This window comes from Macrobrachium rosenbergii, chromosome 56, assembly GCF_040412425.1.
Source record: "Macrobrachium rosenbergii isolate ZJJX-2024 chromosome 56, ASM4041242v1, whole genome shotgun sequence".
In the NCBI taxonomy this organism is placed as follows: Eukaryota; Metazoa; Arthropoda; class Malacostraca; order Decapoda; family Palaemonidae; genus Macrobrachium; species Macrobrachium rosenbergii.
Genome location: NC_089796.1, coordinates 52,533,169 through 52,552,305, shown reverse-complemented (window position 1 = coordinate 52,552,305; position 19,137 = coordinate 52,533,169). Strand labels below are relative to the sequence as shown.

Below are 19,137 nucleotides of genomic sequence, written 5' to 3'. Positions count from 1 at the left end.
TGGACAATCAAGCAATATCAAGAAATGCCTTCCTACAAGACTGGAACAATTGGAGGACGATATATCTTTTTCCACCATTTTCCCAGATTTCGAAGGTTTTGAGCAAACTTCTAACCTTCAAAGGAACAGCTTACTTAATAGCCCCAAATTAGCCAGACATTGGTTCCTATCACTTCAACAGCTGGCGAAAAGATCAATTCCACTGTTGTCCGCTGTACTTTCCCAGAAAGTAGGAGGGAAAATTATTTACACATCCTCCTTCCTGAGCCGAGACCTTCACGTATGGATTTTTTAAACATTATCTACCGTGAAAACTACTCACCCAACATTGCTAGGTACCTAGTGCAAAAGTTGCGGACGTCATCTATCCAACAATACCAGTCAGTATGGAAGATATGGTTAGATTATATCCAAGCTGAGAGCCTGTTGAAACTTCTATAGAAACACTTTTAAATTTTATGATACAGTATATCTTTTGAAGACAAATGCCTTGCGGTTACAACAATCATGTCATACAAGACAGCATTATCAGAACCCTTGCTTTATGGATTCGGGATTGACCCCAGCATGGAAGTTGTTACTTCCCTTCTACGGTCTTTTGTTCTATAAAGACCTGCTCCCGAAAGACTCCTAATTACTTGGTCCCTGAACAAGGTACTTGGACTTCTATCTACTCCTCAGTTCAGTGGACCAAATACAACCGCAACTTACAAGCTATAAAAGGCGATCTTCCTAATTGCATTAGCATCAGGGGCCTGTATTAGTGAACTGGGCTTTCTTCGACAGGAACGATATATCACACAAACTGTTGATAATCAATTATTATTGTCCCCAGGCCCATCATTCCTGGCCAAGAATGAGGATCCTTTAAGGAGGAAATCTCCTATTCTTATAAGGAAACTTAATTTAGCAGACAAAACATTATGCCCAGTTCAAGCACTTAAGGTTTACCTAGAGGTCACGGCAAACATCCCAGAAGGTCCAATTTTCCTACACCCTAGCACGAATAAACCACTCTCTTTACAAGGGCTAAGAATAATTTTAGTGTCCCTAATCAAAAAAGCAAACCCACACTCCTTTCCCAGGTCACATGACATAAGGAAAGTAAGTACATCATTGGCCTTCCTCAGAAATGTCTCCTATGAAGAAGTCTCTGAAAGTACAGGGTGGGCATCAGAGACAGTGTTCTTAAAACATTACTGCCATGAGCTCGAACAAATTCGTCTGCACTGCATGTCAGTAGGTGGTATGGTTAGTCCTGACCCCATAGGCTCTACAGCAGAAAACCAGGGGTCTTCCTAACGGGTGAGTATGCTGACTATTGCTGGGAAAGATACGAAAAGACTGCAACCACACCCAGCATACTTAGGTAAGTCACTACAGAACTTCACCCTAAAAACGCAAGTTCTTGTTTAGTTTCTCATTTCTTGTTTCCAAAACCCCAAAAGGTTTTTTAGAATAAGGAATGGGGCTTGAAACTTGTGGCTTGACCTCGGACCATAAATGTTTTTTCTTTGGGTTGTTTGGAATTTAAAATCTTAAGAACTTAAGCCTTTTGTCACCTGTCAGTTTCTTTCGTAAAGCTCCTTGAGGACGAGACAGCGATGACTCTATCAAAAAACAGGTTTTTACATAGGAAAAACCTATTTTTGGTAGTCGCTGTTGAGTCCTCAAAACCCTCCCACTTCCCTGACAAAAGGCATGGGATTTGGGCAAGGGATAATCCTACATTGACCAGCAGAGAGTAATGTAGATGGTCTTTTTGCCTGCCCAGTCATAAACAAGATGGCAGACGCGCATGTGCAACAGTCACTTCTTGCGGTTTTGACGTAGGAAAAACTGGGTTCAGCTTCGCTGAAGATAAAGGAAAATGCCCTCTTATCTTTGAGTCCATTATACTCTATCACGTGTCATAGTGTTTTCATTACGACACAGTACCCGGCTACAAGACCAGGCTATAAAAATATTTCTTTGATACTAGTCTAGTCACCATGGGAGCCTTGGCACACCATGGGGGGTGACTCCTTGAGGACTCAACAGCGACTACCAAAAATAGGTTTTTCCTACGTCAAAACCTGTTTTTGGTAGTCGCTGTTGAGTCCTCAAAATCCTCCCACTTCCTGATGAAAAGGCATGGGATTTGGGCAAGGGATAATTCTGCATAGACTAACAGAAAGTAATGGTTTCTTGGTCTCCATGCGGGTCTGTTTGTCGACAATATGGTGGACTGCGCATGCGCATTAATCACTTCTTCTTCTAGCAGGTTTTGACAATGGAAACAACCCAGGTACAGCTTGCTGAAGATAAGGGAAAGTGCCCTCTTACCTTAGAGTCCATTACATACTCCATCACTACCTCACAATACCCGGCCAATGAGACCAACTGAATGAGAATTCTTTGATATTAGTTTGGCCACCTTGAAGCTCTGGTAGACCATGGTAGGGTAATCCCTTGAGGACTCAACGGCAACTACCAAAAATAGGTTTTTCCTACATCAAAACCTGTTTTCTAAATACTGTAAAAAAATTATGTTTTAGTCTTGGTCAATCTTTTAAAACAGAAATCCATACCCTTTCCTTCATCAGATCATCACTTTAATGAAATGAGGCAATTGGTCATATTTACTGTTCCATGAAATTTACGCAGTCTCCGGCTGTTTTATAGGTCTCCAACTCATCACTGGCACTTTATTATAGCGATGATAATTTGGTTCAATAGAATTGTACCAAGTGCTGCTTAAAGGCAGTCTTTTAGACAATTGTGAGACCCATAGTAAATCACTGCAATATCAGTGTTCAAGGGGGAGGGAAATGTTGCACTAAATGCATGGGGCATACATATACTGTATGCACAAAAAGATGACAGCTATGCAACTTTCCTTTATGAAAAGCACGGGACACAGAAAATTTAACCGAACAGTTCAGTCTTCAAAAGCATTCCAAAATAAAACAAATAAAAAATGCACCAAAGTTTCTTAAGCACTACTGAGTTTTCTGTACAGCCGCTACAGCTTATAATCAAGGCCACCAAAAATAGATCTATCTTTCGGTGGTCTTGGTATAATGCTGTATGAGCTGCGGCCCATGAGACTTTAACCACGTCCCTTTGTGGCCTATCCTATATCGTTGCCAGAAGCACAATTATGGCTAAATTTAACCTTAAATAAAATAAAAACGACTGAGGATAGAGGGCTGCAATTTGGCATGTTTGATGATTAGAGAGTGGATGATCAACATAGCAATTTGCAGCCCTCTAGCCTTGGTAGTTTTTAAGATCTTAAGGCGGACAGAAAAGGTGCGGACGGCCAAAGGTGGCACAATAGTTTTCTTATATAGAAAACTAAAAAAAAAGGAGTTTTAACAGGTGTAAAAGAGAATTTACACAGTAAAAAAATTATAATTAAAAATTGCCAGTAGTAATTTTTAATATGCAAAACATTGCCTTTTTACTTTACTGTTGTACAGGTTTACAATCCCCTATCCAAAATTCTAAAAATCAAGATTTTTCGTGGAGGGCAGTTCAGTCGTAAAGTCATAAGGTCGATATAATTTAATGCCATTTATAAGTCCACTTAGTGCAAAACTGCATGTGTTTTCTGTATTTACTCATATGCAGTGTGATCTCCAAAACATAATTTTTAACCTAATTTTAGCGGGTCACACCATACCCGATACAAAATGTGCGTGTGTGTTATAAGTGGTGGCCCCAGTTAGGCTGTTATGCTGACAGTATCCATTTGCAAGAGTCAAATAGTACAGTTGTATTTGGAATAATGGCAATTTAATAAAATGTTTTGCTTGCTGTATTAAATTATGTTACATTTATTATATTGTTAGGGTGTTATAAAATATGAGCGTTAAGTTCATGCACAATTTGCCTTCTAGTATTTTTACATTCTAAAAATCATCAGCCGATTAACCTTTACCCATAGTCTTTGCCATTATTTGCTGAGTGAAACATTATTTGGAGATACTTCTTTGTAAATTAACAAGATTGGGTTGAAAATGTTAGCTTACCTTTATTTATAATTGCAGTAAATTTCAAATTAAGTACAGTAAAGTTTTTTTTCCTCCAGTTTTGGACATTGCTTTTACTTATTCCAAAGCATTTTGCTGCCTGCGTGTTGTTCGTTTCTTCAGCTGCAGCTTAAATTTAGTGGTATACTTTTGTAAGATCTTTTCCTTTGCATGAAGGGTTTATAAAAATTTATTTTATTTTTACTTATAGAAGTCGCCGTTGAGAATTAGCAAGTTTTTAGCACCGACAGCTGTAAGCAGCTCTTAACAATAGATGTGCAGCAGTGATGGTAACAAACATAAGTAAACAGCTGTTTGTTAATTTGGTTGTAAATGTTTGTACTTTCTGTTGTTTATTTTGCATTAATGAATTATTAGACAAACTGTGTGTTTGGTAATTATGCTTAGTTGAATGCATAACAGTTCACATTTAGCCTACAGAATATTTGCTTTTAGGCCTATTAATTGATCAGCAGCTAACTTAAATATGACAGGAATAGTAAGCTAAGTCTAGTCATAAGCAACCAAAAATGAAGCTCGCCCCAGACCCCACTGGGAGAGCAAGCTTCAGTTCTTAAATCCAAAAAATATCAAAAAACCAAAACACAGCTGGTCCCAAGGGTTTCAGATAAGGCATTGTAAACTTGTACTGATTGTGAGTTCAGAGTATACAAACAGTTGTTCCTTGAAACTCAGAGGCGTGATAGGTGCTAGCCTCCCGTAAAATTCAAAATATTGTGAATAACTTTTTACTCCATAAAGCTTGAATCTTATTGCTGTACAGTGTATTGTGGCCATAAACTTTACCAATATTTTGTATAAAATGTTGACAATTTACCAAGTAATATATGTACAGTACAATACACACTTGGTGAATAGTAAAGTATCCACAGTTTAGTATAGGCTAAGAGAGTGAACACATGTTATACATACTATACCAATAAAAAACTATACTGTATATGTATATTACTGTAGATTATTTTTTATACCAAATGTAAGTTATTAAACTTATAAAACAAAGCACTGATATGTATCCACTTCTGCGTAGGTCTTGTACATGATGACTTGAACAATTTTGATAAAGATGATGAAGCACAAACAATGATGCAGTTCTTGCTGCAGTTGTAACACACACGAAAACATACATACACACACACACAACAGATGGCTGTTTAAAAAATTTACTATGTCATCATCATTTATTCTGTAAGTAATGGTAGATTATCAGGATCTTTTCCCTTTTCTCCAATACATTTTGCATGAGGCGGAGGAGTAGCTGGTCTCCAAACTTGTGTGTTGGCATGGGTGGAAGAGGTGGAGTGGGTTGAAGGAGAGGCCAAGTTTCTGGGTGTGACATTTTGGGAATACATAGTGATTTCTGTCTGACTTTTATATTTTTCATTTCTTGAGAAATTTATTGGTACTCTTCATTTGTTTCTTCTGTCATTTCCTTCACTTCCAAGGCACGTATCATTGATGGGCGAATAACATGAAAATAGTCTGTGAGAGCAGTTGAATCAGTATTACTTAACCCCTTCCCTCTCACATTTTTTATCCCAACTTCCAGTCTTTATGAAGCATATTTTTTTATTGTTTATTTCTAAAGTATATGCTAAAGTGATAAATCACCTCGAATATTTCTTCAAAAAAAAGAAATATTTTTGTCAGGATAGTCTTCAACTATTACATAACTTCTCAAGGCCGAGTTTTCTCAGAAATTATAAGAAACAAGGAAAATAACAAATAAAGAATACATTTATTGCATTTTCATCTATATTTTTATTCTTTATAATTCTTCAATATAACAACAAAATAATTACACATGATAAATGTAAAACTTTATAACATAACTGATCTTCAAAAGAAAATAAAAGGAGCAAATTTTTATTACAAAAAAAAAATCTTGCATTTATGAAAAAATGCAATATGATAAAGTAAAGCCTGGTGACTAACATAGAAGAAAAAAATATGATGACAGAAATATAATACTTTCAGTAGAAAATGTAAAAGGTTTCATTATCACAAAAGGAAAAAGATTCTTGCCTTTATGAAAAAGTAATAGAAAAGGACAAATTGAAATAAAAGGTTTTACCTTCATCATAATGAATAATACTTTTCTTTCCGTATTACCTATTTCAGCTTTATATTTTGAAAATAAATGTATTTATTCCTGTACAGAACATGATAAAGTAAAATAAATTCTTTCATCTTTTCGTAAAAGTTATCCTTCGTGTGATATATCCTAAAGCAAGGAGTTATACACAGTGCTACATCACACACTAAACAGCAGTATCTGCTTTCTTTCCTTAGCCTTTTTCCACTTGCATCTCGCTTTCTGCTACAAACTACACATTGTCTTGTGGGGTTACTTTTCTTTTCTGTAGGTGGCACGACATCTGGGAAATGCCTTTCTGTAAGACGAAGAGGGTGAGGTGCACTACTTGGTCGTCCTACTTTTGATGGCATCATAGATGTATGGTACTTTTTTATTGTCTCGTCTCTCACTTGAAGACAGTACTTTAGAGCTGTTGCTTCTCCTCCTGATTTGAGATACAAAAGATAGGAATTCCACAATGCGAAGTCGACAATATGAAAGAATATTTTCTTGTAATACCTCTTTCTCCTTTTTCTTGTAAGAGGATAATCCTGGAGACGTTGATCTACTTTATCAACCCCTCCCATTGTGTTATTGTAGTCCATAGCTAGTTTAGGCTTCTTCACCAATTTTCCTCTTTTTTTTCTGTTTCTACCATTTCTGTGTTATGGACTGTGGAAAGTAATACATCTTTCATATCCTTCCATTTTATTGCTGTTACTTTTCTTCTTTTGTAAGCCACCATACCGCCTTTCTGCAGTTTTTCTCGTTTCAATCCAGAGGGCATTTCCTTTCTACTAACACGGACAGTGCCATATACGTCTGTTTCATTTTCTGTCAGTAAATCTGCTAATTGGGGAGAGTTATAGTAGTTATCCATTGTAAGGTAATAGCATTTTTTCAGTAATGGCTTCATCAGCATCATAACAATTTTTGAAGACACGGGAAGGTCTTCATAATCATTATCAAACATTGTTCCTTGACCTGTATAAATGACAAAATTCCAAACGTATCCTGATTCTGATTCACACAACATGAAATATTTTATCCCAAATCTAGCTCTTTTTAGTGGCAAATATTGTACCCAACCAAGACGTCCTTTATAAAGTAAAAGACTTTCATCGATAGCTACATTTTGTGCAGGCGTGTACATACTTTTGAATTTGCTAACAATGCTATTATAAAACTTCCAGATTTTGTTGAGCTTTGGGCAAGGATGAGTGGCAGGGTCAAAATCCTCATTATTTGACAAATGCAAATACTGCTTTATTTTGCAAAATCTGCGATGTGGCATAATTTTAGCAAAAATTGGTGTATGTAACAAAGGCATCTTAGACCAGTATTGGCTTTCTTCAGGTTTCTTTACAATCCCCTGTAGCATAATAACACTAAGGAAAATCCTCATTTCTTCCCGATATGTTGGATGCCATTTCATTTTCTCTGTTTCTGATTTTCCACTCAACTTTTGTTCAGCATTCCTGTTCGTCTCTGTAACAATAATGTCTAAAATATTGTCATCAAGAAATGACTCAAAATACTGAATATATGTATTTTCTTCATCATCTTCAGTAGTATATACATAATGAATTATGTTATCACCAATAAAGGGAAATGCAGGTTGTGGAGGAGAGGGTGGTTTATCATCCGAAATTGTTATTCTTTGCCAGCCTTGGTTATCAGGAACATTATCTTCATCATCTTCATCTGAAGTATCATAGTCTGACGTCATATCACCATCACTTTCGCTCCCTGAATCGTCCATTCCATCATAATACTCGGTATCACTGTCACTCTCACTACTCATGATAGTTATATCAATAATAATAAAAGAAAATCCACGAAAAACAATGGAAATCCTGCCTGATGAAAGGACGCGTCTCCAACGGCCAACTGGCGCCAAGGTAGCTACAATTTTCTAAAAAAAAAAGGCACTTATATGCATAGAAAACGGCTTTCTATAGTGGGAGACTAATTTAAACAACAGCTGAGTTTACTGGGAGTTGCTAGGAAAGAGATAACAGAATTCCGAGTATACTCGGGCTTACTGAAATATGACGGTTATCTTAAACCCGAGAATACACGGGGTTGAGCGGGAAGAGGTTAAAGCAAACTTGTTTTCTGGCACTGGTTTATCTTTTCCATTTGATATAGTATCTGTTTGGGTTAGCTCCACCAAGTCATCCCCTGTTAACTTTGGGGTTATTAATTAAATCTGGAATTTCCACAAGCTCTATTATCTTAAAAGTGTTCCCCCAGTCACCTTCTTTACCTTTGTCACAATTTCTCTTGTTATTCCTTGATTGGCTCTGTGGTAAATCTGATGAAGTCATTAACACATTCAGGCCAAAGTTTTTTTTTTTTTTTTTGAGCAAGTGTTTCTTGTCTCAGGCTGGAGAGCTTTCATGGCTTTTCAATGATATTTGTAACATTGGCAATTGTATAAAATTTCCACATCATAATGTTTTCTTCAGTGGGATCATCTTTCATAGCCTGAAAAATTCTCTCGTTAGAGTATTGAGTGTAATGGGCCTTAAATGTCATTGCCCTTCTGATCTGGAGGTTTGATTAGTGACATTGTAATAGATGACTGTAATGCCTTCAGTGTTGAATTTTTGGGATTCTGGGTGGCTTGGCCACTGTCCACCACCAATAAAGCTTTAAAATTGTCTATTGTTGGGGAGGTATCTTCCAAAACCACCCTAGGAAAAGTGTTCTGGTAGTCCATCTCTTCTTATTTTGTCCAGAAGACTGGCAGTTGGAATTTGTTTTTTTTCATCTGTGGGTTGGTAATTAGTAGTTTTATAAAATAGAGCTGCTTTTATAAAATAGGGCTGCCCTGATCATAGACCCAGTGCTGTTAGCACAAAAGAGATTGATGCTGCATCAGTCTCACTTTTCCTTCTTTATAACTACTGCTTGACTTTTGTTGTCTAATAAATGTGCTCTGTGGCATTTTTTTCCATAACAATGCAGTTTTGTCTGCCTTGAGTACCTGCTCTGGGAATTATTCTTGGTCCTCTATGAGTTTCTTCTTAGTATCGTAAAATCCTTAGCTGCCACTTGGTCAGTAGAAGCTACTTGTGCTTTACTTGTCATAATCCAAACCCCATACTGAAATGATCAGACTAACCTTTACTGTCTTTGGAGCCTGCATAGCTAGAGCCTTTGCCCTCTGCTTCCCTTCTGGGTTCATATAAGGACATGGGGTTTTTATTTTAATCATATTCTTACCGGTAGAATCAACCAAAACATTAATAAAGATGTTACCTACGGTAATATATGTTATATATATCCATTATATATTATAAAAGTATGCAATCAAGGGGTAAAATCCAATAAATAAAAATGTTTCCTATGTAACGGCTCGAGTCTCGTGAGCAACTGAACAAAGCCATGTTATTATTCTTAAAAGAGAATGCTAGCACGAGTTACGAAGTATCAACTCAACAAAGCCTTGTTATTATGCCTAAAGAGAATGGTAGCAGGAATTGTCAACCACCAGTTGATCGAAGCCATGTTGTTATGTGTAAAGAGAATGTTAGCAGGAATTGCCAACTACCAACTGAACGAAACCTTGTTATCCGTAAAGCTCTCGAGATAATCACCAATGGGTGGCAGCACACGTACTGTAAGTCTGTAAATGTGGAATGCGGCGATCCGCTGTAGACGACGATAATGATATTAACACATTTTAATGAAAATATCGATAATAACAACGTAGATATTGATTATAATACTAGCAGTAGTAATTGCGGTGATGGTAAGTGTGATAATGATAAATAATTGTAATAAACTTTGTTTTTTAATAGGTTATTAGGATAACACCGAATGTTAGGCTAGGCTACATCTACGTGATGTTTCATGTATAATTTCGGCCAAAATTCTTAAATTTTGAGCCTACATTATGTACATAGGGCACAGGGGGATTTTTTAGGCCATTTTTTTTTGTTAAAAAAGTGCGTCTTATAGGCCGTCAAATACTGTATGTATTTAATTCAAACCTATAAATAAATAAAAGTAAATAATACGTCATACGTGTAGCCAATTGGCAATGCAAATGGCGGATAAGAAAATGTAAACAGACCAGACAGATGGTTTGAATGCCTACAATAAAAATGTTAAATACAGTAATAAAAGTAAGTATTAATCAAGGAGTTCAAGCATGATAAGATTTCATATGCTAAACATAATAATAGGTACTATACATGCACATTTTTGGGATAATATAAAATGTATATGTAGGCTAGTCATACTGAGGATATAATATATGATGGATAATATACTGTGGGTACAGAATACATGTACATATGTGGTTGGTCGACTTACGATGAGATCGACTTACAACCACTCTGTCAGAACCTAATGCCGTCGTAAGTCGACGACTACCTGTATAGGAGTTTCATCCATGTTGCCGATGCACGATAATTTATAGTCATTAGCGCTTGAACATTGTTTGTTTTCTCAGCTTCAGCTACAACTTGCAGCTTAAATTTAGCAGTATATTTCCTTGCGATCTTTTCTCCATAGCAAATACAGGTATATATATAAAATATTTATCAGTCCTATTCTACTTAATGTTATTTGTAACATAACTACAGTAATTGTTTACTTTTGTACAATGGTAGAAATGCAAGCAAAACGGCTGTTTTTATCCGATTTGGTTGTTCATAGCCATGGCCTAGACCATGTTCAAAGCAAAACAGTTGTTTCTTGTTTGGTTGTTTATGGCTGTACTCATTTACTCAACAAGTATAACGTAACTAACAATACTTTTATCATTTGCTTTTGCTTTTTTAACTTATTTAGCTAGAAGATTGGATAAAGAGATGGAGTAAAAGAGGTTAGTCCATAGTAATCTGGTCTCTGAAAAAAAGGAACTTGCATGATACATGAGATACATGTGAAAATAATTTTTTATGGGTGAAAATTTGGGGGTCGCATGACTTGCGAGATCGCGTGTTAACAAGTACTGTATATATGGTAAACGAAATGACAAAGTCGATTCTATATCATGTTTTTTCTACACATGGCGCCTAAAAGGGAAACCATTGTTTTATTTACGTTTCATCGCCAGTCAACGATAATTACACTAGGTTACCGAAAGATAAAGGTTGCTGTGAGCGCAACCTAACTCGATATTTACATTTTGTCAGCTGGCTGGCCTTGCATAAATAAAAGTTGGTTTCATTGATATGGAATTATTGCTTGAATAGGCTATTTATTATGAAGATATGCCAATAATAAATAAGGTAAAAATAGTTTTATTACCTTTATTATCACTTTATTTCATAATGTGAATCATTTCATGTGTGTCAGTGGTTATCGCACCAATGCTGAGGCTAGCATACCAATAAACATCACTTAGAATTCAAGGTTTAATTTTTAGAATGGTAGTATAAGACGACCCCCTGTTTTTAGGGGTGAATTTTATGATTTAAAGGACATTTATATGCAGATATATATGGTATTAATGAAAAATCTTCTAGTCCAAAGCCTGAGGGGTTTACAAGTCTGATCTCAACAAAAACTATATAAGTTTTCTTCCAGTACTGTACTAGACATGAAACTACTGCACTGTTTACCAGCAGTTTCAATACATCAACTCTAAGTCATTCAGTGACCTAGGCTAGGCTAAATGAAAAACCATAAAGCTATGCCAAGGCTAAACTTGTGAGAGGGTGCTAAAGAAATGAGCAGGTAAACGAGTAGTGCTAGTTTATTGAGGAAGCAGCCCGCTTATAAAGCAGCGCGCAGACGTCAGTACAAAGACATACAAGTGACCCGAGGTCAATCATTCATTATGCAAAAATAAGACAGGTACATATAGATAACGTGACAACAAAATTAGTAGATTAAATACAAAGATACTCTGTAACATACACAATAGAAAGGGCAAATATGGATTGGTAATGAATGTACAATTACATAGAAAAAACAGGGCTAATTATCCTGACCTAAGGTCAGGCGAAAGGCACCGTAGAAAACGGGAGGTTCTTCACAGAAAACCCGTTTAGCGGGGACTTTACAATACTCCCCCCCCCCGCCCCAAGACGTAGGTAACATCTGATCACAGCAAGTATCTGCTGGGGCGGTGGAGAGGTCCGTGACTCCTTGACGTCAGGTGGGGGTTGCGTTCGGCTCTGGTATGTTGCGTGCGGGAGTGGTTGGTAGACTCCCTGCCTGGGTGCGGGCCTTTCCGGGGGCGCCCGCACGACTTCCTTATGAGTGGGTGGGGCGACGTCTCCTGCAGGGGGTCCCTGGGGAGTGCCGTCAACGTCCTCCTCCAGGATTGCGGGCTTGAGGCTGTCTATCGACACCCAGTCGTCCTTCCCGTGGATGGCCACCCGGAAAGCCTTTTTGTTTCTCTCCAGCACGAGGAAAGGGCCCCCTGTAGGGCCTTATTAAGGGCAGGCGGACGGCATCGTTCCTGACGAAGATGTGGGTGGTGGAGGACAGACCGGTATACGTCTGCTGGCAGGGGGCGAACTTTCCGACCCTGTCGCGAAGCCTCTGTGGTGTTTGGTTGTCCCGGTCCTGCGTGATGAGTTCGCCCGGACAACGAGGGACTCCCAGTAGACTTTTTCTGCTGCGGACGGGTCGCCGTTGGCTCTGGGGGGCGGTCCTCAACCCGAGGAGGACTCAGGGCAGCTGATACTTCCAATTTTCACGGTGCAATGAGCCATGAGGGGTGCTTTCAGGGACCTGTGGAACCTTTCCACCAATCCGTTGGCTGCGGGGTTGTAGGCGGTGGTGCTGTGGGGAGTGGTCCCCAGCAGGCATGCCAGGGCGGTTCCACAGCTTGAACAGGAAAGCTGGACCCCTGTCTGTAGTTATGTGGTCCGGGACACCGAACCGGCTAATCCAGCTGGAGAGGAGGGTCTCGGTGCACGCACTGGCGGTGGCTTCTTCCATGGGAATCACCTCGGGCCACCTGGTGGAGCGGTCGACGATTGTCAGAAGGTATCTGGCTCCTCCTGATGGGGGAAGAGGACCCACAACATTGACGTGGATGTGCCCGAACCGTCTTCCTGGCTGAGGAAACTCACCCACCCCCGACTCGGTGTGACGCCCTACTTTGCTGGTCCGGCACTGAATGCACTGCCTTGCCCAGGACGCTGCGTCCCTCTGTATGCCATGCCATACGAACTTCTCTGCCAGCAGCTTGGCCGTCATCCTGCCGGAGGGGTGGGACAGTCCATGGATGATGTTGAAGACCAGACGTCAGTGGGAGGCGGGCACCAGTGGGCGGGGGTGGCCAGTACTTACATCACTCAGCAGTGTTGGACCCCCAGGGGCGAGGGGCACATCCTTCCACTTCAGCGACGTGATGGCGGTATGGTAGGCTGGAATCTCTGGGTCGGTGGCTTGTTCTTGGGCGAGGTCCTCGTTGTCGATCCCGAGCTGCACCGCATTGAGTTCGATTCTCGAGAGGGTGTCTGCTACATGGTTCTTCCTGCCGGGGAGGTATTTGATGGTGCAGGTGAACTCCGCGATGGCCGCAAGGTGCCGCTGCTGCCTGGAGGACCATGCATCTCCCACCTTGGTGAAGGTGTGGACCAGCGGCTGGTGGTCCGTCCAAACTGTGAAGGGCGTTCTCTCCAGGGGGAACTTGAAGTGGCGCACCGCTTGGTACACCGCGAAGAGTTCCCTGTCGAAGGTGCTGTAGCGGGACTCGGTGGGGCTGAGCTTCCTGCTGAAGGAGACGATGGGGTGAGGGGCTCCATTGACGACCTGCTCCAGGACAGCCCCACAGGCAACGTTGCTGGCGTCCGTTGTTAGCTGGAGGGGGCCGCTGGGGTCCTGGTGGGCTAAGGCTGTTGCCCTGGCAAGGGCGGCCTTCGTCAGGGAGAAGGCCCGCTGGTGGTTGGGGCCCCACACTAAGGACTCCGGATGGCCCTTGAGGATCTCCGTTAGGGGGGCCATGGTGTGCACGACCCCGGGGATGAACCTCCTGTAGTAGTTGACCATCCCGAGGAATTCTTGTATGCCCCTGACGGAGGTAGGGGTGGGGAACCGGACAATGGCCTCAACCTTCGATACAAGTGGGCGGACGCCTTCTGGGGATATCTCGTGGTCCAGGAAGTCAACTTTTTCGACGCCGAAGGTGCACTTGTTGAATCTGACAACGAGGCTGTTCTCCTGCAGGTGCTGCAGGACCTTCCGGATGTGCTGCAGGTGTTCTTTGTGGGACCTGGAAAAAAAATAAGGATATTGTCAATGTAGCAGATGCAGAGGTTCAAGTCCCCCAGGATGCTGTCCATCAGTCTCTGGAAAGTTGCCCCTGCATTCCTCATTCTGAAGGTGGGGAAGGTGAAGACACAGGACCCGAAGGACGTGATGATGGCGGTTTTGGGAAAGTCTTCTGGAGCTACTGGTAACTGAAAATAGGACTTTAGCAAATCTAATTTTGAAAATATTTTGGCCCCATGGAAAGAGGCCGTGAGGTCTTGCATATTCAGGAAGGGGTAGTGATCTGGTTCCGTAGCGAGGTTGAGCCACCTATAGTTGCCGCAGGGTCTCTAGGAGCCGTCCGGTTTTTGCACCATGTGAAAGGAGAGGCCCACGGGCTGGGGGCCTTTCTGCATTTGCCTATACACTCCATCTCGGCAAAAGCATTCTTGGCCTCCTGTAGGCGCTGAAGGGGGAGGCCTCCGGAACTTTGCGTGCGTCGGGGGGCCCCTTGTCTTGATGTGGTGATAAATTCTGTGCTTGGCGGGGGCTCCAGGTACCTGACGAAGTTTGGGCTTGAACACCTCAGGGAATTCCTTCAGGAGGGAGGCGTACTGGCGGGGAGCGACAGAACATACTGTGTGCGCGTTGGGGCCTGGCGCTGGGGACAGGGACTGGCAGGACTCGGCGTCCAGAAGGCGTTTGCAGCCGACATCGACTGCCAGTCCGAAGTGGGCCAGGAAGTCCGCACCCAGAAGTGGGTTCCTCACGTCCACGACGATGAAGTTCTACATGTACCTCCGGCCCAGGATGGAGACCGACAGAAGCTTGGTGCCATAGGAGAGGATGGGGGACCCATTGGCAGCCGTCAGGGAGGCAGCCGGGGCCAGCGGGCTTTTGCGGTCCTCTCTGGAAGGCGGGAACACTGACCGCACGACTCCCATGTCGATCAGCATCATCCTGCCGGAGATGGTGTCGCAGTCGTAGAACCTTACTGGTGTGGGGCTCCTGGGTGCTTCTGCTGCCATGGTGGCCTGTGAGGGTGGCCGCCACCTCCCCCATTTTTTGGATGGGCGAAAAGGCAGGGGGCTTCGCAATTCTGAGCGTCCTTGCTGAACTCCCGGTGGTAATAGCAAATCCCCGGCCTTTCTTTATTCTGGTGATAGGGTGGCCGCCTCCTGGCGGCGACTTTGATCTCCTCCGCGTTGTGTTCCCCCGACTGGAGGCAGTTGACAGGGTGTGTGGGCGTGGATGCCCGCTTCGCTGCCCTTGTGGAGTCCGTTAGCTGCTGTGCCGTTCTTATGAGGTCCTCAACCGGCAGGTTATAGGGCTCCTTAATCTGACCCCGAACCTCTGGGAGGAGCTGCCACAGGAGGATCTCCCTCGACAGGCTGATCTCCTTCGACAGGCTGATCTCCTTGTGCCTGCCCCTGCTGTCCGTCTTGGAGAGGAGGAGGAGGTCCTGGAGGGTGTGCCACGTCTCCAGGAGGTTCGTGCCCTGCTGGGGGTTGATGGCGAGGTCGAGGGTTCGGGCATCTCTCTCGGAGACCGGCAGGGAGCAGGTCTCAATGAGAGAGGCCTTCAGGTGCTGATAGTAGGCAGGGCTCGAAGGCGAAGTCACCCATGGGACGACCTTCCTATATATCTCCTCCGGTAGGGCGTTGATTACTATGTCCGCCTGCAGCACCTCGTCAGTCAGACCTGCCACCCTGAACTGCCCCTCGACCCTGTAGAGCCATGATGTCGGGTTGTTATGGGTGAACGGCGGCAGCTTTATGGTGAGGGTGGCCCTTGGTTGATCCGTCGGGAGGCACATCACTCGAGGAGCGGGTACTGGCGTGGAGGAGCGCGCGGGTTTTGGCGTGGGGGTTGCGCGAGGGAGATCTCCATCTCTGAGAAGTTTGTGGTTATTTGTATGAGGGAGGAGATGTCCGCTTCCATGCTCATTTCGGCGCTCTCACTTGGAATATGAGTTAACACTCGCGTCAATACATGCTTGGGAGCATGTCATGTGGGTCCACTAATGACACTGGTGATTTGCTGACGAGGGTCGATAACGCCCGGACACTCTAACAGAGCGCCGTAGTTAGTCCGTTAGGGGCGTGGGGTGGTTCATGGGGCCAAGACTGAGTTGCAGTTTGAGTCCGTTAATGGCTCCGGGAACCACTCCGGGGGTCACCACTGTGAGAGGGTGCTAAAGAAAAGAGCTGGTAGACGAGTACTGCTAGTTTATTGAGGAAGTAGCCCGCTTATAAAGCGGTGTGCGGACGTCAGAACAAAGACATACAAGTGACCCGAGGTCAATCATTCATTATGCAAAAATAAGATGGGTACATATAGATAACGTGACAACAAAAATAGTAGATTAAATACAAAGATACTCTGTTACATACACAATAGGCAAGGGCAAATATGGATTGGTAATGAATGTGCAGTTACATAGAAAAAACAGGGCTAATTAGCCTGACCTAAGGTCAGGCGAAAGGCACCGTAGAAAACGGGAGGTTCTTCACCGAAAACCTGTTTAGTGGGGACTTTACAAACTCACTGATTATAATGTGGTAATGTTAAACAAATACAGTAACATTAAGAAAATTTCTTTGTAAGCATTTATGCAAAACTTATGAAAAGTTATATGAGAAAGCATCAGTCATTCCACGTGAAATAACTGTGCTCCAAACAAGAAAATATTTTTTGAGTTGTTAAGCATAACTTGATGAACCACATTTGCAAAGAAAATTCAGTTTATGAATAAGCAAAGCCAGGTGAATAAAAAATACTGTACCTAACAAGCCTACACTATTATCATACCAAACTTAAATTGTTATAAAAAGTAAAACCCAGGATAGCTTATAGAGCAGATGTTCAAAAAATGAAGGACACCACTTACTTTGCCAGCTTCCATATCAAAGTGCTCCATACTTATTTTGATAGTTTTTATGGAAAAATATGAAAAACCCCATTTCTAGAATGAAATGTATGGAGAAACTAGTCTAATTATAATACCAAAGTAGAATTTAAGTGAACTGAGTACAAAACATTTGAAAAATCTGGTAACCAAGCAAGTGCTCTTGAGGTGACAGAAGCAGTTGGAAGGGTTATGCTATTATTAGATAGTGCTTTGGAGACCTGATGTGTACAACTGAGTGGGAGCCCTTCCACTTTTTAGCTTGCCTGGAAAATGAGCTGGCACATTTTTAAGGCCATCATAGGGTGGTTATTTATATATATATAAAAAAAAAAAGTTACACCCCAACCAAGTAAAGACAATCAAACTTTACTCTTTGTTCGCAGTACACCTAAATATCTGCAACCTAAAGTCAGGTAATGTGTACATGGAAAGTTAGTTAACCACTCATTTGCTGTTGACCAGTAAGCATTAAACCTGTTAAATAGGCATCTAAGCTTACAGTCAGCACTGGCCACCAGCAAGACCAGTGATCCAAAAAGATAGCAACCAATTAGTTGATAACTACGAGCCAAGGTGTAAAAATCACTGTCACATAAGGAAGGTGAACAAGAAATGAAAGGCTGTAACAAACGCAGTGAATGAGGAATAATTGTAATGAAAAAGAAATAAAGAATATTTGCAGTCTGTCTCGAAACAGTGTAGGGATTTCTGCTCAACTGTTAACAACCCTGAAGAAACTACATGGAATGTGAGAATGGTGACTGATAGGTATCTGGGGTGCCAGATGCCAAATAAGCATTAGTATTACTGATCTGTTTCTGTCTGTAAGATAAAATTACATTGTTTTAGGACATTTTATGATAAAAAATATTGGCATATATGTATGAAATGTAAAGAATTTATGTATTGCTTCTTGGATGAGTTTCCCTTGTTGCCAGAAAAAATCCTAATTTGCAGTATTTATATAGATATGCATCACTTTATGTCTGACGACTCGTGTCCAGATTCCCATAAAGCTGCAAGTTAAACTGAAAAATGTCAGTTGGTTAGGAATAAAAAGACATTCAATCTCTCAAAATACAAACTAGATGTTGTGACACCAGTTTTAATAGACATAATCAATCAATCAAATTGTAAATGCCATATCTACAGTAAATATGAATATGTGTGTTACTTATTTATGTATTACCAGTATATTATAGCTTATATTATCATTTCAGTGTGAACTTGTGTTTCATCATTATATGTTAACCCTACTAAATAAAGGTTTACCATGACTTCATTTTGTAATTAGCAGTTTCACAGTTGCCAGTTTTTCAAAATAATTTTAAGCCTCAAGGATAATATTAATTAGCAATTGAACTGAGTACTGTATGTATTTTACTACTGTTGTATAAACTGACAAAAAATAACATGTAAACTATTTTTAAACTGAAATTAAAAACTTTTTGCTCTTTGTTTTTTTTTATTAAAAATGTGAACAGTTCAGAAGCATCTTATTTTTTGATTCATGGTTCTCTGTTAACAAGAAAAACTCTCTCCATAATAGGATATATATACTAAGATTGTTCGGGCATCTTTAATTGTATTATTTTATATTCTGTTTTCTCCAGTACTGTCTTCATAAAATGCAGAATGATGATTCTCAAATGTTAATGAACCTGACAGTGATATAGTAGCTAAAGTAAGTATACCTTAGTTTTACCAGACCACTGGCATGGCTACATATGTAGTAGGGTACTCCGCCAGAGTATCCCCATCTTACGTTTGATTGTGTAGACTGAGTTTAAAATGCAGTCAGAGAAATTGTTTTTGCATCTTCAATGCTGTTCCCTGGTTGTGACATGAGTTTATCGTCTTGGGAATAGTAAAGTTCTTCTGTAGGATTTAGACAAACTCCATAATGGGTTTTCTTTGTATTCTGGAAAGGTTTGTACAACAGAATA

General features: G+C 41.2%; 1 long non-coding RNA gene across 2 annotated transcripts in view; it reads left to right on the top strand.

Moving 5' to 3' along the window:
• The window catches only part of LOC136836307 (uncharacterized), a 43,862-nt gene extending 25,185 nt beyond the window's left edge, over nt 1–18,677 (top strand). For both annotated transcript variants that reach the window (XR_010852366.1, XR_010852367.1), the window contains exon 2: nt 4,228–18,677. This is a non-coding gene — a long non-coding RNA (uncharacterized lncRNA). The remainder of the gene's footprint in view (nt 1–4,227) is intronic.
• Nucleotides 18,678–19,137: the final 460 nt, after the last annotated feature.